The 23,060-nt window shown below is 57.4% G+C and overlaps 1 long non-coding RNA gene across 1 annotated transcript; it reads left to right on the forward strand.

Moving 5' to 3' along the window:
• Positions 1-888: 888 nt before the first annotated feature.
• On the forward strand, positions 889-5,607 carry LOC306642961. The gene is made up of 3 exons (XR_013758740.1): positions 889-984; positions 2,645-2,778; positions 4,908-5,607. It is a non-coding gene; the product is annotated as an uncharacterized lncRNA (long non-coding RNA).
• Positions 5,608-23,060: the final 17,453 nt, after the last annotated feature.

Genomic DNA, 23,060 nt, shown 5'->3' on the forward strand with positions numbered 1-23,060 from the left:
AGCAAAAGACTCCGGGTTGGCACTCAGTCTGCAGGGAACTTTTCCACCCACACTTCTCTGAATCCTCCAACCCAGACACACACGTACACGTGTGTGCCAAGGACCCCTCCCATGGCCTTGGCATGGAACCTCCTGGAGGGGCAGGCCCCAGGTCATAAGCCAGGAGTTTACCAGCCTCCTTCAGGGACAGGGAGCCCACTTCACAGAAGGTGAGCCTTGCACCTGGGTGCCCACGTCTGCAGACCAAGGTGCACGTGGACGGCTGGACGGCTGGATGGCAGCAGCCACCTGCACCCTCAGTGGGAAGGCCCGCTGTCCTGAGGCTGCTCCAGTTCCACAGCCTATGTGGCCTCCCAGAGAGGAAGAGAACGCACAGTGTGCCCCCAGCTGCGGACAGAATCGGCTCTGCCGACACGCAGTTTCAGATTCTGCTCCCAGAGCTGTGGTGCAGGCCCACGTTGCCTGGGGCTCGGTCTGAGGCAGTGCGCTCAGCACCCCAGGGTCCTTCCAGCTCCCGGCACCTGCCCATTTCTCCAGCCAACAGGGCGGTGTCCGCCTCATGGACACAGGATGCCCCAGTACCCAAGACATAGCCCTGTCCCCAACCCAAGGCCAAGCGCTCAGCACCCAGGAGCATTGTCTACACATTCTCTTCGGGAAAACCCATGAATGTGGGCCTGTGACTGCCAGGCATGTCACCTCCAGGCTGTGGAGGTCTAGATGCCTATGTCCCCAAATTCATACCCGAGACTCTAACCCCAGGCTAAGGCTGAGGAGGTAGAACTTTGGGAGACCAGGAGGGTGGGCCCCTCGCTAATGGGTCAGTGTCCCTTTAAGAGAGGCCCTGGTGACCTGCCACCCTCCACCTCCTGAAGAAGCAGGGAGGTACCATGTGTGCCCAGGAAGCAGCCCTCACCAGACACTGGAGCTGCCATGCCGTGGCCTTAGACTTCCAGCCTCCAGAGCTGCGAGAGGCACATTCCGGTGCTTACTTTAAACTGCCCAGCCATGGCACAAAGGGACAGAGACACAGGCTAAGCTGAGGTCACAGTCTGGAGGTCGCAGAGCGGGGCTTGGCCATCTTCAGGCCCTCACATCTGGAAGAGCTTCCGCGGCCATCTCAGGGTCCCCCAAACAGCTGAGGGTCACTTTGGGGTTGGAGCGGCTGGGGCCCCAGACACCTTGAGGGGGCAGGTATTGCATGGGGGCAGGCGAGTGAGATTCCAGCTCTAGGGTCAGACCTCCCGGGACCGTGGGCAGTTGACCTGGCTCCTCTGCTGGAACAGAGGTTGCAGGGTGTCTGCAGATGGAGGGAGCCGAGGGCAGGACTGGGCAGAGGGCCGGGGGCCTGTGCACAGGAAAGTGGGATGCACCCCAGGACACACGGAACCATGAGAAAGGAGACAGAGTCAGTCACAGGATGTGCAGGGATGGCACCCTAAACGGGCCTGCAGGCAGGAGCCAGAGGCCCGTGCCACAGCCGGCTGCTAACCTCCAGAGGCAGCAGCGCGTTTGGGACCCTTGACTTGAGACAAGCTTGGGTCTCACCGCCCGCCCACTTGTGGCTTTCCCAGTGGGTGGGGACATGGCCAATAGCACACACACGTCTCTCCTGGTCACAACTGTGACAGAGCACCCAGCAGCGAGGAGCATAGGGCCATGGCCTCGATCTTCACAGCCATGCTGCTGGGGTCAGGGCTCCCCGGGGGAGCTCTGCCTGTGCATCTGACCAGCTGGCCCAAGCCAGCCCACCCTGTGGATCTTCCTTGTGCCAGGTGGTGCCCCAGCTCTTCTGACACTGCGGGCCCTTGCCCAGCACGATGAGCTCCTGGTAGGTAGCACTAACTCAGTCCCCTCAGCCACCAAGGCTCAGCCCAAGACCCCGCAGCCTCTGGGCCCTGGTGCAGCGTGGTGGGCAGCCTCTTACCTGGAGCACCGCGAGGAGGTGGCCCCACACAGCTCTGCGCTCAGGCACGGAGGTCTTGCTGCATGTCTGCCGGCGGGTCAAACACACCACCATGTGAGCTGGGAACTCCTGGTGTGGAAGGCGGTGGCAGGTGTGGGACCAGAGCTGACAGGCACCTCCATCACTGAGAAGCCCTAGGAGGGGGAGCCAACCTGCCGGTCTCGCCCCGGCCTCATTGGGCCATTGTGGCCTGGGGTCACTGTGGAGGACCCCAAGGGGGGTTGTAGGGGGGCCTCGGCAGGGGCTCTGCAGCTCCTCCTCTACCCAGCTCTGAGTCCTCGTCACCAGCTGTCAGTCCCATCTCAGAGAGTTCCCAATGACACAGCCATGCTGGCGGGGCGGTGGCACACAGGGCCACGGGGCTGTCCCACTGGGCGCCCAGCCCAAGTCTGCTCCTTCCTAACTCCACTCCCTGAAGTTCCTCTTCACTGTTAGCAGGATCTCACCAGTTAGAGGCCTATGTGCTTTGCCAGGCACAGTGGTGCACGCCTGTAGTCCCAGCAGCTCGGGAGGCTGAGGCAGGAGGACTGTGAGTTCAAAGCCAGCCTCAGCAACTTAGTGAGGCCCTCAGCAACTCGGTGAGACCCTGTCTCTGAATAAAATATATAAAAGGGCTGGAGATGTGACTCAGTGGTTAAATGCCAGCACCGAAAAAAAAATGCCTATTGGCTTTTTCAGGACCCTGTCTACAGACCACACGTGCACGGGGGTCTCGCAGCCTGGCATCCGGGAGCTGAGAGCACCTGAAGCCTCCGCAGCTGGACCTGGGCTGGAGCTAGATTTCCGAGGTCCAGGTGAGGAGAGCTCCTGCGGTAAGCCCAGGGCCACATGGGCTGCACTTAAGGAGGGGTGGATGGGGTCCGCGCTCTGGACGCCTCCTGCCCATGTTAGCTCTGCCCATGGGCTCCCTGCCTCCCACTCCCTGAGCTCCTGCCCAGGTGCTGGGCAGCCACAGATGACCAGGTCAAGAGGAAGCCAGGGCTCATACGAGTGCTTGCTCACCTGCTCCACTGAAGGGCACCCACGTGCCCACAGAACCGTGTGCCAGGCACAGCGTGGCCCCTCTGGACAGCTGCGTCCAGGGCTGGTGCGTTCTACAGGGAACTCCGGGGATCACTGCCACGCCAAGGCCACTGGCTCTGCCCCTGTGGGACACCTGGGCAGAGCGGCCACAGCCGAGAGGCCAGAGGAGCAGCTCTGGCCCCCAGGGGCGTCCGAGGACGACTGGGTGAGCTGCAGCAGCACCGAGCTCAGCACCTCTGGTTCCCACTCCACCCACTCTTTCAGCACTGAATGGCTTTTCCGGAGAGTCCGAGGCTGTCAGAACATTCCGGGCAGTTCTGGGAGCTGCTGCTTTCCCCAGCTTCCTGGCTGGACAATAGGATGTTGCCCTGGGCTTGAAGTGAGCAGGTGCTGCCAGGTGGACTGTGGAACCCTGCCGTGACCCTGCTCTCGGTGACCAACCCACAGCCAGTGAGCATTCCAGCTTCATTTGGGCGAACTCGGAGCAGGGAGGAAGCTGAGGAGAGCAGCCCTTCCACGGAGACCGCCAGATCATCCTGTGGGGGACCAGGAAGCTGCCTCTGTGGTGCTCTTGGTAACCAGACAGGTCCCTCAGACAGGGTCGGGCCCAGCAAGGCCGTGGGAGGCAGGTGAGGTGGGAGATGGGTGGCATTGCCTGTGGACCGTGGGCACCACGGTCGTGTGGACAGGGAGGGCCCCCAAGTCGGCCCTCGGGGGCACACAGCTCCCACGGTGGCCCACAGGATGCCACAGGAGCCTGCAGGGCCAGGACAACCCCTAGGGGAGACTAAGTGGGGAACTGGCCCTCAGGAAGCCCCTGAGACCTGAGAAGGGCCAGCCCAAGGACACAGGCGGGCAGCGGCCAGGAGCTCTTAAGTTGTCCAGAGGGCATGGGGTGCACGTGGAGGCTCAGGGGAGAAGTGTCTGGGCTGTCCTCCTGGAAGACCCTGGTGGGCTCAGCAGGCGCCACGACACAGGCGAGGGGTCCTTAGAGCTGGAGGGGCCGCACGGAGCCTGCATTCGACCCCGGTAGCTGAGAAAGTCAGAGAACGTGCCGGCTCTCCATCGCTTGGTGGCACCACACTTGCTACGATTTCCAACCTTGGCCCCAGTTCACGGGGTTGGAAGACTGCACAAACGTTCATCTCTGATATTTACGAGCCTGTATGCGGGGCTACGCAGAGGTTCCCCTGCAGTGCCAAGCACGTCCAGACACATGGCCATAAACACGGGCGGAGCGCCCTCCCTGCTCCAGGTGATGCACAGCTGAATGCTGCGGTGGCCTGGAGCGGGTCTGCCCCGTGGTGAGGAGTTAGGTCCTCTGGTGAGAGGCCCTCTTTCCTTCCTGGAAGGAAGTCTCACAACCTCAGCCTGGGGGCCTGGCAGAAGGTGTGCGCCTTCCACCTGCCTCTTTACAGTGGAACCAGCCCTACCTATGCCTGGCTTCCATTTTGAAGCAGGGGCTGTGATAGGGGAATCCGTCACAGCAAGTCCCAGATTGCTGCGGAAACGTGGCCCCTGCAGAAGCTGGCCCACGGACTGCCTCTCTCCCTGTCCTGAGCCCTGCTGCCCGACTGCCCTCCTTCCCTCATGGCCTCGCTGCTTGCACAACTTGTGGCCAGGGTCCTCTCCAGCAGGCCGACTCAGCCCCAGCCCTCAAGAGCCTGGCGCCAAGTCCCTGACCACGAGTTCAGGACAGATAACATCTGTCCCCTTCTGAGGTCTGATCCCGCAGGAGGCTGTGTGGAACCAGGCTGACCTCCTGCCTCCAACCCTACCCAAAGCTCAGCAAACCGAGCAAGAACCAGAGGCAGAGTCCAGGCTGGGCAAAGGGCCCCCGCACACTCCCCCGGCCCTTCCCAAGGTGGGCCGGCCAGTGGTCGTGAGTGCAGGGACCTTTGTTTTGCTTTTGCTGAAGCCTGTCTCCAGCCTCCTTCTCACGTTCTTGTGAACTCCGGGGCTCTGCTGGCTGAAAGCAAGCTCTGTTTCTCGGCAGCCCTGTGGCTTTTGGACTTAACAGACTTGAAATTAGTTCATGGCGACCCAGACGCACACCACAACTCAGAAACCACACGGGAGCCGTGTCGGCAAGGGCAGCCGCACTGTGGAGCAGCCAGACTGAAATTTATGGCAGGAGCCCGGGCCTGGTCGGGCCCCATGAGAGCGTGCAACCTGAATCGCTGCTTAGTCACCCCGGCTTGGCAAGGTCGCGGATCAGGAACGCATCAAAGGTCAGACGGCAGAAGTGCGTCTAGACGTCTATTTCAGAGTCTGCGCTCGTTCCACGTGTTTCTGTAGCAACCTTTGCAAACACTGACATTTTAGCAACATCGTAAAAAGCTTGCTTCTCTTGTGTGATGGGGAGGCCTCTGGTTTGACCATCACCGGGGCCAGTCGCTGTTTCTGCAGTGCCTCCAACTTCCTCGATCTGGCAGCTGCAGTAGGCGTGGGGAGGGCCTCCTCCGGCCCCTCCCAGCGGCTCCTTGGGTCGAGGCCAGGACTGCCAGAGGCTTGTCCAAGGCACAGAGTGAAAGTGCCAGGAATAGTGTGCCCTGCCTCCAGGCCTGGGCAGCGGCCGGGGGAAGGCTGGCTCCCGTCTGGTCCTTGTCATTCCCAGGGTTGAGCATGCACAGCCCACCTGACCTCTACACAGCCTGTCCTGTGTGACAGAGTCAAGGGGAAGGGCAGATGGACGTCGGAGGAGGGTAAGGCCTGCCCGCAATTTGCCCTGAGGTTCTGAGCCTCTGAGGACATGTGGCCGTGCTGGGGACATCCCGAACCTGTGACAGAGGCTGGGGAGTTTCTCCACACCCTGCAGTGCCTGGGGCAGCCCACAGAGGTGCCCCTAGAGGCCATCGTGCTGCAGAGAGTGAAGCCAGGGCCTGAAGGAGGAGAAGATGGGCTGGCAGAGGACCCGAGCCCTTCCTCCAGGACCCCCTCCATGTCATTGCTCTGCGTCCACTCAGGACGCGTCCAGATCGGAGGGCTCTGGACTCTGGGGGCTGTAGTAGGAGGGTCCTGGCTGGTGCCCACACCTGCCGTGCACAGACCAAAGCAGCGTGTGCTGTCCACTCGAGTGTGAAGAGTAGGAGGGTGGCCAGCACAGCTGGGTCTGAGGAGGCCGTCCTCCCTGCTCCTTCCTGGCTACATGTGTGACTGCCGTGCCCTCTGCCCGTGCACAGGTCCAGTGTGGCAAGGTGACACTCTCACCGCAGGCTGCCTGCCCCAGGTCCCCACGGGCCGTGCTCATCCCTTCAACCTCCACAGCGGGAGCACCAGCCTGGGCCCACGGCTCCGCTCGCGGCCAACTTGGTGGGCAGAGCCGCATGTGCCGGCTGCTGAGACGTGCCCACCGGTCTCTCTCGGCCCCTGGTTGCTCCAGCTGGTTGGACTGTCAGGGCCTGGAGTCTGAGCAAACTGGCAGGGGTGTTGCTGGGCCACAGCGCGGGCCAGGGGCCCTGGAGGCTTTCTGCACAGGACGAGATTGGTCCTGGGGCCAGGAAAACTGGTGGTCCATCTTGGACCCTTAGGGTGTTGAGTGACATCCCTGCCTGCCGCTTACCAGATGGAGCCCGTGGCCCTGGCTGGCCACACAAACGTCTAGGTCCGCCCCAGGTCCCTGGGCACAGCCTCCTGCAGCTGAGATCCCAGCCCAGACTCGAACCATAGATCCTGCCCAGAACCCAGGGTGCAGGAGGGGCACAGCGGCCACCGGGACTGGGTGTGCATCCACTCATGTCCAGTCGGCCGCAGCCGTGAAAGTTCACCTGCACGCAGAGCCCCTCCGGAGCCACCCTGCTGACCTCCCTGGTTTGGATCTGTGCCCAACCCAGCCATGGGAACATGGCCACGGGAAAGAGCAACAGGAGGGATGGAGGTGAGAGACCCAGGAGGAAGGAAAGCCCGCCTGGCTGCCAGTGTGCAAGGGGCCAGGCACCAGGTAGAGCAGGAGGGGAGCAGGAGGGGAGCAGGGCACAAGGTTGAAGAATGGAGGCTGGGTCAGGAGGCTGGGGACATAATGTGGGGGTAGGAGAATGAGAGATGGAGCTGGGGGTAGGAGGTACAGACTTGAGGCTGGGGACAGAAGATCGGGACACAAGGTTGGGGGTAGAAGACCAGGTGCCGTGTGGCTGTTGTTCCGACCCCTGCGTAGGGGATGAACTTCCTCTTCTGAGCCTGCGTCCACGTGCCTTTTCCTCTTGGCAGTGGAGGTGGCATGCCTGGCAGCCTGCTAAGGCTCTGGACTGCGAAGCTGGGGGACGCAGCACAGCGTCCCCTGAGGACACAAGAGCCCTTGTGAAGGCAGGCTACTCCATCTCTGGCTTTCCTTCATCCAGAGCAGCTGTGGTCTTCCGAGTCAGTCCCCAGCTGGACAGAGGGTGCGTGGGCTCCCAAGAGGCCACAGCTCCCAGAGCCCCTGGCCTGCCGCCAGCCAGGTGGCCGCCTGTGCCCCTTGGGTGCTGTGGGTCGGTCAGCAGGTCGAGGGCTTACCTGGCTCTGCTGTTGGAAGCAGCGTCTAGGCAGGGCCGCCATCCCTGACTGAGGCCTGGGTGGCCATGTGGTCTGCCCACTGGTGTGAGGGGTGCTGGGCTTTGGCCTCTACGCTTCCCTGCTCGGCCCTCCTGGGACTTCACACCACCTGTCCCTGCTGAGTTCCAGGAAGTGAACTAGAGGCATGGGGTCCGAGAGCCGGACCGCAGGGCCAACAGGCCCGAGGCCGCCAGTCTGCGGAGCCTCGAGTGCCCTGGCAGCAGGTGTGAGGATGAGCGGTTCAAGGAGGCCGAGTTCGCTGGGTTTCCAGGCTGTCCCAGTCGGGCTGCGGGCTTCCCGTCTGGTCAGACTCACATTCCTGGTGGCTGAGCCCAGGGAGGGCTGGAAGGTCGAACTGCTGGCACCCTGGCCTTCCCTGCCTGGCGATGGCATCTCTGCCAGCTGCTGTGGGCAGTCCTCACAGTGCCCATGTCCCCCTGGCTCACGGCAGCCATGCCCAGGGCTGGGCCTCCCACTGCAGGAGCCTGTCCAGCTCAGTGCCTCCCTGAGGGCCTCTTGTCCATGACCCCATCTCCTCTCCCCCAAATCTGCCCACACCCAATGCCCCCGTTGCCTGGGAGGGTGCTGAGCAACCCCCGGAAGCCCCTTGGTCCCAGGCACTGGGGGACAGCTGGTCACTCCCCCACCAGCCATGTCTGACTGCAGCCGTGCCCCAACGCTCTTGCCCATGACTGCCCAGCTGGCAGCAGGCATCCTGCGAAGTGCCATGGCGGGGACCTGTACCCCCGCCCTCCTCCAGGGCCACCTTCCTCCTGCACACTCCTCCCTGGGGCCCTGCATGCTTCCTTCTGCCACACACCAGGTGACTTCCATTTCCTTCAGGGGCACAGATGGGCCCACTGTCCAGAAGAGGGACCAGGCCAGGCCAGTGGAAGCAGCTTCTCAGGGTCTCAAGCAGCTACAGCCCAAGACCTGGGAGCTTGGTTGAGGTGTGACATTTGTGACATCCCTCAGAGGGACAGGTGCTGGGGCCCGAGGGCCTGTGTGCCGCGGGGCCAGCACCCACTGGCCGAAGGGGAGGCATGCAGACACAGCCGTATCTCCCTCGCTCGTGATCCTGCGGGCGACCATGGCGAGAGCTGGAGGGCCTGCAGACTGGCCCTTCTGTTCTCAGTCCTGTGGCCTCCCTCTGCCGCCAGGAAGCACGGCGTCCAGTCAACTTGCGGAGCGGGCTGAACTGTGGCCTCCAAACACGTCCACCCAGAACTCACCTCGGTCCCGTGTGGCCTGAGGCGCGGTGATAAATACGTCTGGACCATTGGCCACTGGCTCCTCTGGGCCTAGGATGGCACTGCGGGCCTGGCTGGGGTGCCAGGCAGGCTGCAAGGCCCACCACCCCACGCTTCCCTCAGGGCACCGCAGCCCTCAGCCCTCACTCACGGGACCTGTGCCCGAGCCCCCAGCCCATGGTCCTCCCGGTGTCCCCCAGGAAGCTCCTGCGTGTTTGGTGCTGCTCAGCGAAGGTCAGGGCGGACGGTCCTGAAGGCCGGTGCTGCTGGCAGCGGGGGGAGGCAGCAGAAGCCGTGGAAGAGCTCGTCCCTCGCTCGCCCCGAAGCAGCTGCCACTCGGCATCAGTGGCTGCTGGGTCAGGAGGCTGGGCCCGGGCGGGAGGCCTCTGCCCTCCTGGGCAGCCAGCTCGTGGTCCTGAGGAGGGGGCCCTGAGGGGGGCTGGCGCCTGGTGCGGGCCCTGCCCAGCCTTGCCCTCTGCCTCCTGGCATGCAGGCCTCCTCTGATCACCTGTCATCCACTCGCCGGGGCAAGAGCCCCAAGAGCCGCCTTGCCCAGTGCCACAGGGCCGTTCTGGAGCCAGCTCTGCTGGGGGGCGGGCAGGCGCAACCCGCCAGGCCAGGGGCTCACGCTTCCCTCCACTTCCCCACGGCCGGGGCCCAGGCCTCCCATCTCTGCACCTCCCAGAACCTGGTGGCTGGCTTTCCGCACCTTGGCCAGCTGCCAGTCACTGCCATTGCAGGTCCCGGGCTGGCTCAGGGCACAAAGGCAGCTCTGTTGGGGAGCCTGGGGCGGAGGCCCAGCTGGCTCCAGAGGGGTCTGGCCCCACCAGCCTTGGCGGAGATCCTGGCAGCTTGGACGCCTCAGGAGCCCTGAGGGCGAGGCCCTCCGAACAGAGGGGCCTTGCCTGGCCCTCACCTTGTGGGACTCCAAGGAGGCAGCTCGGGAGGGACACCTGCCCCGCCCGGCCGAGGACTCCCCAGGAGCGCCTGGCCCCGAGGTCGGGCAGGGTGGAGCTTGGCCCCCATGAAATAAATCAGAAAGCAGGCTGTTTTATTTTCTAGTGGATGCAGAGACCGGAGCCTGCTGGGGCGAGCTGGCGGGTGGGAGTGTGGACGTGTGATATCTGATCTGCAAAGGGCTGAGCACAGAGCCCTGGCTTGCCTATCCCAATTACCGCCCGGTCCTGCGCTTTGCTTGCTGTGTGGGCGCTGTGTCGTAATGGAACCTGACATGTCTCTGCCACTAATTAGGGGGTGACTTTAGGCAGCTTCCCAGCCTGGGTTCCTTGTCCACAGGGGGAGGGAAGGATCAGTGGAGACTCTGAGGGGAGGGTGGGGCTTGGTCCCAGGACGTCCTGCCACCACCCACCTGAGGAAGGAGTGACGGCAGAGCAACTGCTGCAGATCTCCGGCAAGGGCTCACAGGCCCCCTGGTGCTGGAGCCCCATCCCCTCTGATGTGCGAGCCCCAGGCCCCAGGCCAGTGCCCAGCTCCAAGCAGACAGTACTGCCAGGAGCAGCACCACAGGCTCAGCCCTGGCACCAACTCTGGCCAGCCCACCCCATCCCTGTGCTGCCCTGGGATCAGCCTCAAGCAAGTGAAAGTCCTTCAAAGGGCAGAGCTGAGCTGGTTGGCAGTGCCTGAGCTCCGGCGTCTCTCCTGAGGTCAGGGAGCCTAGAGTGGTGCATGCCGGCCCACTGCCCCCCCCCGCAGCCCCAGTGGACAGCCCCCAGGTCCGGGGATCTCCTTGACTGCCGTGTCTGTCCACTGCCACAACAGGCTGCAGGAAGCACGTCGGAGGAGGCAGATGGTCTCCAGGGAAACCGGCACCCCCCTTTCCACCATCAGTGCCTGGCCGCTCAGGCCCCACAGAGCCAACCGTGGGCCTCTGCAGGCCGCCGTGTGATGTCCAGCCTCAGGCCAGCACTGCAGAGCCTGCTTCCAAGCATTTGTGCAGGCTGCGGTTGTGAGAGCCAAGGTTGCTGGTCCCCCGTCCTCATGGCAGCACCGAACCCACTCCCCGAGGTGAGTGCCGAGGGGCAGGGGACCACCCTGCAGCCTTCCTGGGGAGGAGGCGCCTGGACCTGCAGGCACACCCCTGGGGAGGCAGGACTGCACCACCTTCCCCTGGCTCCCCTGTGTGCCTGCCATGGGTGCCAGGGTCGCCCACAGGGCTCGCTGCTCGCTGCCCGCCACGGGGGCAGCGTCTGCGCCAGCCAAGGCAGCACCAGATCACCCTGTGGCCGCTGCTTGTGCTGCACACTGCTGTCTGTGGGGCTGGACAGGCCCCAGACCCCCAGGCACACGCCCTAGCCCAGCCACTCTTGCTCCTGGGCAGCGGGTCCCTTCGCTGCTGGACAGTGTCCTTAAGGCAGGAAGCCTGCAGGTTATCATCAGGTGAGCTCTGATGAGCTCCATCCAGTGAACAGAGCTCCCAGGGCCGAAGGAGGTGAGTCCCTTCGCAACGGAGGACAGTCGCCCCACCAGACAGCCTGGCACATGGGTACAAGCTTCTGATGCCCAGCAACTCAGGCTGCCTCCAGGTAAAGAGGCAACAGAAGGGAAGGCTGCTGGGGTGACTGGCTCGTCTGCTGTCGGCATCTGGAAGCCAAACAGATTGAACATCAGCTCCTCTTGGGTCCAGGAGAGAGCAGGCCACCGGCAGACGGCCACCCGGCCATGGAGACACAGGCAGAAAACCACGGCTCACTGGGGGCCACCAAGGACTGGAGCCAGCCAGTCAGGAAACCCAACTGTGACTGGGAGTTGGTGGGGGCTCTTCCAGGGGACCCACTCACAGGGAACCACACTGCTGAGCTCCACCTCAGGGGCTCCACCAGATCCTCGCAGTGAGAATCAGGGGGCACCCCTGACATTCTGGCGGGGAGTCCCATTGACGGACACCAGACCTGTTCCACACGAGGCCTGCCTGGGAGGAGCGAACCACAGCCCAACTCATGCACAGAGAGGCAGAACCGCAACTCTGGCCGCCACCCTCCCGTCCTTCCTAAGGAGAGAGAAACAGTAGAAGCACATGTAACACACAGCTGGGCTCGGCTCACCACAGACAGGGACCTGGTCACAGGGCTTGCTACCGTCTCAACAGGAGGCATCCCCTGAAATCTCATGTGTGAGACAGGACAGCTTAGAGGTGGACGGATGGGTTGTGAGAGCCTTAACCTGGCCAGTGCTCTCATCCACTGACCGGCACTAGCTGGGTGGTGACTGTGGGCAGGGGTGTGGCAGGAGGAGGGGGTCACTAGGCGCTGCCAGAGACGATGAAACCAAGGCCCAACTATATATTATCTACAAGAAGCCCATTTTAAATATCAAGACACATAAACATTAAGCGTAAGTAGAGGGATGGTTTGGGGTTGTAGCTCAGCACTAGAACACTTGCCTAGTACATGTGAGGCACTGGGTTCGATCCTCAGTGCCACAAAAATATAAATTAAGTAATTAAATAAAGATATTGTGTCCAACTACAACTAAAAAAATATTTTAAAATAGTAAGTGGATGAAGAAAAATATACCATGCTAACACCAATCAAAAGAAAATGGGAGTGGGAAGTGCATATTCAGAGCAAATCATCAGAGATAAAGGACATTGCATGAGACAAAGGGATCAGTCCTCCAAGAAGACACAGCAAACCTTATGTGCAATGCATCCAAGGATAGAACATCAAGACCGTTAAAACTGCAAAGAGAAGCAGACGGATCAACTGTTGTAGTTGTGGAGTTCAACACCCTCTATCAGATATGGACAGATGTGTTAGGCAGAAAGACAACAAGGACATAGTTGAACTAATAATTTTAAACTAAAGAAAAATACAACTTACCAAAATGTGTGGGATACAGCAAAAACAATACCCAGAAGAGAAAAAAATCTAGCATTAAGTGCAGAAAGAAGAAATACCTAAAACCAATAATCTAAAATTCCACCTCAGGAAACCTGACAAAGAAGAGCAAATTAAATCCAAAGTAAACATAAGAAAAGAAACAATAAAAATTAGAGCAGAAATAAACAATATTTGTAGCAGGAAATCTATGAGAAAATTAACAAAGTCAAAATTTGATTCCTTGAAAAAAATTTTAAATCAATAAGACAGTAGTCAGCCTAAGGGAGAAAAAAGAAAGGAAGACACAAATTATTTATATCAGAAATTAATAGGCGACATCATTATAGATCCTGCAGACATGGAAAGGATAATGAAGACGTTCTATGAACAACTCTATGCCACAGATTTGCTGACCTAGGCAAAATTGACTAATTCCTTTAAAGACACTATCTGTCAAAACTCCTCACGAATAACTATTCAATCTGAATATGTTTATATCTATTTAAGAAACTATATCAGTAATTAATAACTTTCCAAAACAGATAGCACCAAGTCCAGATGGGTTTGTTGGTGAATTTTTGCCTGACATTTAAGGAAGAAATGACACCAATTCTCTATAATCTCAGAATATAGAAGCAGAAAGAATAACCCATTCTGGAACCAGCAACATCTGCAAACCAAAACCAAAGACTTTAGAAAATGAAACTACATAACAATATCTGTTATGAGTTAAAATCCTCGATAAAATATTAGCAAATCAAATTTCACAATGTAGAATCCTATGACCAATAAGGATTTACCCTGGGTATGCAAAGCTGGTTCAAAATTCTAATATCAATGTAATCTATCACCTCAATAGACTAAAGAACAAAAATCCCATCATCAAATCAATAGATGCAGAAAAGAATATTTGACACTATAATTAATAACCATTGATGATAAAAACTCAGTAAACTAGGAGTAGAGAAATTTGTGTATACATAGAATATGTACAAAAAACATACATCTAGTATAATAACCAATGGTGAGAAACTCAAAGCTTTCCCACAAGATTAAGAATAAGGCAAGGATATCCCAATGCATCACTTCTTTCAACATTCTACTGGAAGTCCTAGCTAATGCAATGAGACAAAAAAGGCAATAAATTATATTCTGATTTGGAAGAAAGAAGTAAAATTGTCAGAAAACAATCATTCATGTAGAAAATTTTTTAAAAATTGACCCCTCTCCCCCAAAATAGTACTCTCCTGAAACAAGAAGCAATTATAGACAAGTTGCAGGAAACAAGATTAATATACAAAAGTCAATAGCTTTCTTACATACGAACAATTTAGAAGTGGAATTTGAAATTCCCAATGAAATACTTAAGCATAAATCTAACAAAATGTGTACAAGATATATGAGAAGAAAAGTAAACTCTGAAGAAAGGAAGGAAAGCACTAATAAATGTTCACGTATAGGAAGACTCAATATTATCAAGATGCCAATTCTTCCCAACTTGATCTATAAAGTCAAAGCAATCCTAATCAAAATTCCAACAAGTATTTTGTTGATATCAATAAACTGACTTTGAAGTTTAATGTGGAGTAGCAAAGACCCCAAAATGGTCAAGACAACATTGAAGAGAAGAACAAAGGTAGAGGGCAAAGGCTTCTCAGCTTCAAGATCCACAATGCAGCTATAGAAATCAAGACAGTGCCGTGTTGGGGAAAGAGCAGACAATGAATTAGTGAACAGAATGGAGAGCCCAGACATAGAGTCACACAAAAATGGTCAGCTGTCTTTGACACAGAATCAAGGCAGCTCAAACAATACAGGAGGAAGACAAAACAATCAACCCCAGAAGTATGCTCCACGAAAGAAAGATTCAACAAGTTGGACTTTATTTCAAAAAATAGACTAACTTAAATTAAAATCTGTGAAAGATATGGCCAAGAGAATGAGAAGACAAACCATAAACCAGGAGAACACATTTCCAAAAGACATATGTGATGAACAATTGTTATCCATAAAATACAAAGGACCTTACAGCTCAACAATAAGAAAATAAGCAACTCAATTACAAACTATGTAGTACATTTTTAACAGATGCCTCACCAGAGGATATACACAAGGCAAAAAAAAAAAAAAATGCATATAAAGAGACGCTCCATATCATACATCATCAGGGAAGTGCAAATCAAAGTGACAAGACAGCGCCGTACACCTGAAGGAATGGCCAAAATCTAGAACACTGCACCCCAAGTGCTGGGCCCCTTGTTCACTGCTGGCAGGAGCACACAATGGTGCAGTTTGGCAGTTTCTTGCAAAGTGAAATGTGTTCTTCTCATATGACACAGTTGTCAGGGCAGAGGCTTCTCAAGGGTGTTTACCCAAGGGAGTTGAGAGCTCAGGTCCACAAGAGGACCTTCAGGCAGAGGCCTACAGCAACTGTACTCATAATTGCCGAAACATGGAAGCAACCAAGTTGTCCATGAGTAGCTGAGTGGCCAAGTTGACTGGCCCATCAGAGGACAGGATGCTCTCCAGCCCTGAGAGCACCTACGATCTGGCCAGGACGAGATGCGAGACTTCAATGCATACTATCAAGTGTGCAAAGTCAATCTCAAGACACTTGTACCACAGGACTCAGTAGGTGCCAGGGTTTGGAGAGGGGAAGTCTGACAAGCCCAGCACTGAGGACTTGGGGACAGCAAAGCTGCTCTGCATGACATTGTAGTGGTGAACACGTGTCATCTATATGTGTCCAAACCCAGTGTGCACGAGACTGAGGGTGCATATAAACTCTGGAAAAGAGACATGTGGGTGTGGGCTCCACCCAGATGGCGGAAGATATGCACGTGAAGGCAGCGGGTACTTGGGAACTCTCTGTACTCCTTCTTGATTTTTGATTTTTTGTGAACCCAAAACTGCTCTAAAAGATCAAAGTCTTCTTTAAAAAAGAGAGACCAGCCAGTTCTTGCCCAAGGTCACTCAGAACCTAGGTGTCCGAGCTATAGTCAGGGCCTCTGCCTGGGTGCTGTGCTAGGTCCCCAGGAAACCGTGACACTGGCCCTCGCAGTCTGGGTCTGGGCTATTTGGGGGAGCACACCCCCACCCAGGGGCTGCATATGGCAACTGTGACCAAGTCCCCAGAGTGCTCCAAGCAGAGCTCAAAGCTAAGGGCCCCACAGCACCCAGTGTGTCTACAGAGGAAGGAGAGGAGAGGGCAGCTGGAGTGGACAGCCTTCACACCCCAGCTACACTGGAAGCCACCTCAGGTATCCCCCCGTGGAAACTTCTCTTCTGGGAATGGAGTCCCAGAGTCTCTTGGGTGGGGAGGAAGGGAAGGGCTTGTCCTGGTGGGAAAGGTCTTTTTTTTTTTTTAACACTGTCCAGCTGTCTGATCTGTCTCTTCACTAATTTGCCTTAAAACACTACTGTTGAGACCAGGAAAACCCTCTCCATCCTCCCGTCCATCATGACCAGCATGTCCCAGGACATGGCTGTGGCTGGGTGCTTCCCCAGCAGGAAGTCCTGCAAGGTGTCCATGGTGGAGCCTGGGCCTGGGGGACCCTCCCCACCAGGACTGTGGGTGAAGGCAGAGTGTGGAGTGCCCCAGGGATGACCACAGAGCTGGAGGACTTATTTATTCTACTTCTTTTAACCTGAGAGTTACTAAGGTCAAAGTGGAGGGGGTCGCAGCCCAGGGGACACCAGAGAAGCAGGGCAGTTCATGGAACCTCCCTGCCAGTGAATTTTAAGGAAAACAATCTGATTTAAGGTTGGAGACTCCACAGTAACGTCTGTAATTGGCCAGGAAAACCAACTCTCACAGAGGCAATGTTTAGTTTGAACAATGCCTTACTGAAAGAATTCCATTAAAGCAATTATATTCTAATAGATGTGGCTGTGGTTATGGATGGCACTCCATTTCACAGCAGAACCCAAACGCTGCAATTAGCAGCCGGGAAATTAGCAGCAGAGCCGCTGCTGTCCACGCGATGTTCTCATTGCAGCAGGAACAAGCCATCCATCAGCCTTCCGCTGAACACCAGCAGCCTGCGCGGACGGCTCGCCTTGAGGTCGGCTCGGAGACACGGCTCCAAGCAAACAAAATCAGATGCCAGGGTGGTGCATCGGTGCCTGCCTGGCCACGTGAGCTGGGCGTCTTTGTGTGGTCAGGTGCAGATCTAGCCCTGGGAGCTGAGTGCCACAGAACCCAACTGTCCCAGTCAGGGGAAGCAGAGCCTGGCCCACCCTGCTGTCTAGGAGTTCAGTTTGCACAGTGGTGGACAGTCAGCACAGGGTGATCACTCTGTTCAGAGATGGTCAGTCTGCTCAGGGATGAGCAATCTGCTCAAGGGTGGTCAGTCTGTTCAGAATGGTTAGTGTGCCCAGGGATGGCCAATCTGAGCAGGAATGGTCAGTCTGCACAGGGTTGGTCACTCTGTCCAGGGATAATCTGTTTGCACAGGGGTGGTCAGACTGCACAGGGATGGTCAGTCTGCTCAGGCATGGCCAGTCTGAGAAGGGGTGTTCAGTCTGTCCAGTGTGGTGTGTCTATCTAGGGATGGTCAGTCTGGGCAGGGGTTGTCAGTCTGTCCAGGGGTGGTCAGTCTGGGCAGGGGTTGTCAGTCTGTCCAGGGGTGGTCAGTCTGTCCAGGGTGGACCACCTTCTTAGGGATGGTCAGTTTGAGCAAGGGTGGTCAGTCTGTACAGGATGATGTGTCTGCGGATGGTCAGTCTGGGCAGGGGTTGTCAGTCTGTCCAGGGTTGGTCTGTTTGCACAGGGTGGTCATTCTGCACAGGGATGGTCAGTCTGAGCCGGGGTTGTCAGTCTGTCCAGGGTTGGTCAGTCTGAGCAGAGATGGTCAGTCTGTCCAGGGTTGGTCAGTCTGCACAGGGTGGTCATTCTGCACAGGGGTGGCCATCTGCTCCCTCGGCAGCCCTGGCCACCCCCAGCAGGCACTGAGTGTCTCTGCCCAGAGCCTCTCCTGGCCTGGGGTTTTACGGGTGTGGCAGAGGACATGACGTCTGGGCCTCAGAAAGGAGGCCTTGGCTTCACCGCAGTAGCAGTCAAGCCTCCAGCCAGTCCCGAGACCTGTGTGCACCTGCCCGGGGTGCTGGCTCGGGCAGCACCCCACGGGCACGGGGGCACGCTGTCTCTGCCCTCTGCACCATCTTGGAAGGACCACCTAGACATGTCCTCCCTCCCTGACCTCCGCCATCGGAGTTCTCTGCTGTCCCTTCCTCAGCCGCCACAAGGCCCGTGGACCGAGGCAGAGGCCCATGGCTGCCATGCAGGGTAGGATGCTGTGGGGCCTCCTTGGTGCCTGCCCCCAGGCCTGCAGCTCCAGGGGCCTGGGTCACCAGGGGCCTGGGTCACCGCTGGGCTTGGCAGTGGGTGGGAGGCAGTGCCCGGCTGCTCCAGGTCTGGGGGCACCAAGGGGGTCCCACAGCATCCCCAGATGTGCCAGCTCACCCAAGGCTCCAGTGCTGTGGAGCCTTGGAGACCCTCCCAAGTTACCTGCTGAAGTTGGCCACAGGCAAGCCCACACCTGGGATGTCCCACAGCCTTCTGTCTGTGCATTCAGACCTCACAGGGGCTTGCCCCACCAGGAAGACGCTCACTGGCTGGTTTCTCTGCCCTTCCTGGGCCCTGGGGTCTCCGTGGCCAGACAGCAGCCTGGCCCTGAGCCCTGTGGCCAGCCCTTCTCCCTGCCCCAGGGGGAGCTGTGAGGAGTTCACCACGGTCAGCACCAGGCCGTGGAGTCAAGGGGCTCTCTGTCCAGGAGCTGCTGTGTGGTGGGGCGGGGTGGAGGGGTGAAGACCTGATCTAATGAAATTTCCCTTCTCTGGCGGCAAGGATGGCACGCTAAGAGGCACTCTCTCTTAATTAGGCTCAGCTCCGGAACGCGTTCAACCACGCACGTCAAGAGAAACATGTATCTTTCCAAATCAACCTCACTAAGAGCGATTAGAGGTGGTCAGTGAACAGGCATCAGCTGGGGCGCTCACTGGCCGGCTTTTTGCCTCTGGGGGGCATTTATTCAGCCCCTCCAGCTCCTCACGGGACACTGCCCTGGGCCGGCTATGCCATGTGCTCCAAAGCCCACCGGATCCCTGGGGCACCTCCTTCCACCCCACCCCCCATGTCAGCTCTCAGTTTGGCTAAAGCAACACAGGCATCCGTCCAGAATGTGTGGTTTTGATAAAATAAAAATGTTTTTAAAAGCCAGAGAAAACTCCTTTCCAAAGAGAGGGGTTTTCAAGGGGTGGCCATAGGCTGGACCCTGTGTGCTCTCTGGGGGCTGCTTGGGTGGCCCGGCTCACCCTCGGCCCTTGGCTGCTGCTGTGCTGCTCCTCTTTGGGGGCCACACCTCCAGACTGACTGGGGGGCTTTGTTCTGGAGAGCTTCACGTGATCCAGATCCACAGTCTGTGCTGCTCAGGGTCACCCAGGGAGGTCACGCCACAGAGACCATGCACTGGAGAGTGAATTGGTAGTGGCCTCTGCCTGGTTTAGGAACTTCCTACGTGCCGCACTTCTAAGCCAGAGAGCTCAGCCCCAACTCCTTCCGCTCTGACCATGAGGAGCAAGACTGCAGGTCAAAGCCAGGTTCATGGAGGGGCGGAAGGCACCCTGTCTCTAAACTGACTTCAGGACTGGCTCCCTGAGTGGACAGGAAGGCAGGAAGGCAGTGGACAGGGCCCCCTGGTGAGTGGCCTGCCAGCTCCCTGGCTCTCAGGGCAGGGCCAGAGTGGGCTCTGTGGCTGCTTCTTCCCTGCAGTGAAGGATGGGCTACTTCCAGCCCGACACCTTCTGCATCCCAACTGTCCAGAGCCAGCCGCTGGGCCTCTGGTGAGCACAGCTTCTCCCCACACCTTCCAGGTCCACTTCGAGCCCTCCAGGTGTGCATTCCATTCCCATGTGAGCCCCTCACTACCCGGTGGCAAGGGGCAAACCAGGCTCACTGGCCTCCTCACACTCTGACCTCTTCCTCACACATGACGCTACCACAGTGCCATCCACCATGATGTGGTGCAACCAAGGGGCCATCACCAGAGCCACACTGATGCTGGACCATGCCCTTGAATCTCCAGAATGGTGATCTGTGTAAACCTCATTTCCCCATACATTACCCAGCCTCACGCATTTTGTTGTAGCAACAAAATATGAACTAAGACAACCTTAGAGCTAAAACATTGATTAAAAAAGAATGTTGAAGGACGATTTTTAAACACAGTCTGTGATGTAGTAAATGATATAGAAGGAAGCAATATGTTTCATAATGCCAAAAGAAAGGTACTCAGTTGAAAACAAGCAACCATTGTGCTCCACAGGTGAAGCTGGCCACAAAGGACCACATGTTGAGTGACCCCATGGGCAGGGAATTCCAGAGCAGGCAACGGCATTCACAGGAAAGATCTGCAGTTTTCAGGGGCTGGAGCTAGTGGTGGAGGGGCTAGTAGGTGCAGCTAAAGGGCAGGGGGCTTCCCTTTAAGATGACGGAAAGGCTTAGAGTTCACAGTGGTGATGGTGGCGTGAGCTCATGACTACGCTGAGAAACACGGGCTTTCGAGCACTGGTTAGGAGGTAAGCGACAAAGGGCAGGACGTTGTGAGGTCCTGTGTTCCAGCCCCTTTGCCCCTCCAGGGCAGCAGCCGAGACTTGGCAATGCTGGTGAGGCACATCCTGCAGGGCCCAAGCTCCACTCCCTCCTCAAATGCTTTGTGACTGCCACCAAATACTGACCCAGTTTGGGAAGATTGCTCCGTAGATTTACTCTTTATAATGTAAACCCAGCTACATTTTCCCTGAAAACAATCATCACAGATGCCACCAACTCTACCTTCTGCTCCTCGGGGAGCCCTCACTGGGTCAGAGGACGCTCCCGCCAGACAGCAGGGCTGGGCTCTGCTTCGCGCCTCTGGAACTGGTGGGGCCTGGAAACTACGGCTGTGGATGACCGAGAGGGGCCGTGCACCTGACCTGCCCAAAGTGTCAGGCAGAGGAGCGCCCAGGGCGTGGCCAGAACGAGTGGCCTTCCACGGTGCCAGCTGCACAGGTGGAACCAGCCGGCCACAGCTGCAGAGTAGCAAAGGGTGTGCCTTCACCAGCTGGGAAGAGGCACGCTGTGCTTTCGGGTCTGGGGCACCATGATCACACGATCTCGACCAGCTGGGGACACCAACCCCTTTCCTCCCTGTGGCCACAACTGGAGATCTGAGCACACAGGATGCCAAGGTCTGCCTCGGTCCCACCTTGCCTGCCCACAGCAGGCAGCCTCATCCACTGACCCCAAGACCTGAACTGTGCAAGCAGACGTAGCAACACGCACACCCACGGTAACACTGTAGCAAAGGACATGGTCACCCGGGGGCCTCAGGACCTCTGTGCTCCATCATTTCTACTTCTCTGTATCTCAGATTCTGTAGCATCAGACATTTTCATGAACTGTTACGATTTCATAGCACAGTGTAGCAGGGGCTCCAGGGACCCAGCTCAGCACCCTTGTTCTCTTCTCCCACAAAGAACCCATTTTTTCAGCCTCCCCCTCCCCATGCAGCCTTGGCTCAGGGCAGTGTGCAGCTAGGGCTCCCCTCCTCCAGCTGTCCGCGGGTTGTGTCGACCGGCCGCATCAGGCTGCCCTTCAGTCCCAGCTCTGGCACCAGGACCTTCACTTTGCCGGCCCCAGTCATTGCAGGAACAGCTTTACAGGGCAGATGGACCAGTCTCAGGACGGCCTGGAACGGGGAGAAGAAAGCGCACCCAGTGGTGGCTTCTCACCCGGTCTTCCCTGGAGCCAGTGCTGGGTGGAGTGGTCAGCGGCCCCCAGCGTACCCCTCTGTGACAAACTGTGTAAGGGATCTGAATCGACCACAGCCTTGCTGCTGCCGTGAGACGTGAGCTGGTCTTGCAGTTAACTTCACGTACCCTAGAAGGCCCTCTCAAGGCCCAGGGCACCGGTGGCCTCCGCCATCCCACCAGGCGACGTCCTGCAGGCTCACAGGACCTCCCGCAGCTCTGAGCTCTGCACCCACCCTGCTCTCAGTGGACGGAGATGAGGAGTGCCAGGGCTGCGGACCCTCCACCGCAGATTCAGTGCTATGAGGTTGATTCCTCTTTAAAGCTTAATTTTCTTTAAAGAGAATAATTAAATAACAGCAGCATTATGCTCCTGAGAGCAAACAGTGTTCCAGCTCCAATTCAAGGGGCTGGCAAAACTTGCCTTGTAAAATGTTAATGTATTTACTCGTTAAGGAGCTTCTATCTAAAGCGCAGGGTGAAGCAGAGGGCTCAGAAGCGGGACTTTCCTGGTGTGAGTGTCCGTCTGCAGTACTGACATGTCTTGCCCGCAGAGGGCTATTTCTGGAGAAAGCAGAAATAATCAACTCACCCAAAATACCCATGATCGATCCACACTTCCTCTTTCAAAGGAAATCGGGAAGCTTCCCTGCTGTGTTCTTGTGGGGGCCTTGGCAGGTGCAGGGTGCCAGGAGGTGCCGGGAAGGCAGCCTTACCATGTGACTGGGTGGCCAGGCCTCGGTGAGCAACCCTGGAGTCACAGTTCTGTACAGCATAGGGCCCTGACTGCACTGCTGGGGACAATGACCGACTGGTCTGAGTCGGTTCCTCCACTTTGGAACTTGAAAAAGCTAACATTTTTTTCTTGGATGAGTAAGAAAAGTAAAATGACCAAAGAAAGCCGGTGAGGAAGGAAGGTTCTGAGCAGAAAGACCGGCATGTCCAACGCGTGGTCACCATGCAGGTGGCGCTTCAAGTCGCCGGAAAGAACACATTCCGTGGGGTGCACAGGCCAACTTCAAGTCAGCCAGGGGCCTCCGGGGCCGCAGAACATCCCGGCTGAAGTGTGGATGGAGGCCTCCCCGAGACAGCGGGTTCCTGGACGTGCAGAGCCGAGTGCCGCCCTGGACTGTGTCCCAGAAGTGCCCAGTGGTTCCACTCAGGCCCCCAGCTCTCACCCCGAGTGTGCAGCTGACCCAGATGGAGACGCACTGCATCTGTAGCAGCTCTGGGTGACACTCCTGCACAGGGCCAGGCCACAGGCACCAAGTCCCGCCCTGGCGCCTGGGTTTCGGCAAGGGGTCTCACCCACTCTGCTTCGTGCCCCAGGGCCCAGCTCCCAGCACCACAAGCTCTGGGGACCCTAGAAAACTGCACTAGGGCAGGACACAGCCAGGGGACGGGCTTGTGTCCTCTCACTCTCCCACGGCGTCTGCTGGGCAGTCAGTGCTCTGTGGACACCTTGCAGGAGCAGCTGCTGCCCTTCCCCTCGGACAGTCCTGCAACTCTCCTTCCACTCTGCAGACCAGCGTGGGTGCCTCTGCCTCCTGGCCTTGAGCTGGCCTGAGAGCCACTGCTTGTTTATTTATGTATTTTGTCCCATTGCATCTACCCCTCATCTTTTCTGGAGCTGGGGCACATTTACATTGATCAGTAAATTGA

Source organism: Sciurus vulgaris, assembly GCF_902686455.1.
Source record: "Sciurus vulgaris genome assembly, chromosome: 13".
Lineage (NCBI taxonomy): Eukaryota > Metazoa > Chordata > Mammalia > Rodentia > Sciuridae > Sciurus > Sciurus vulgaris.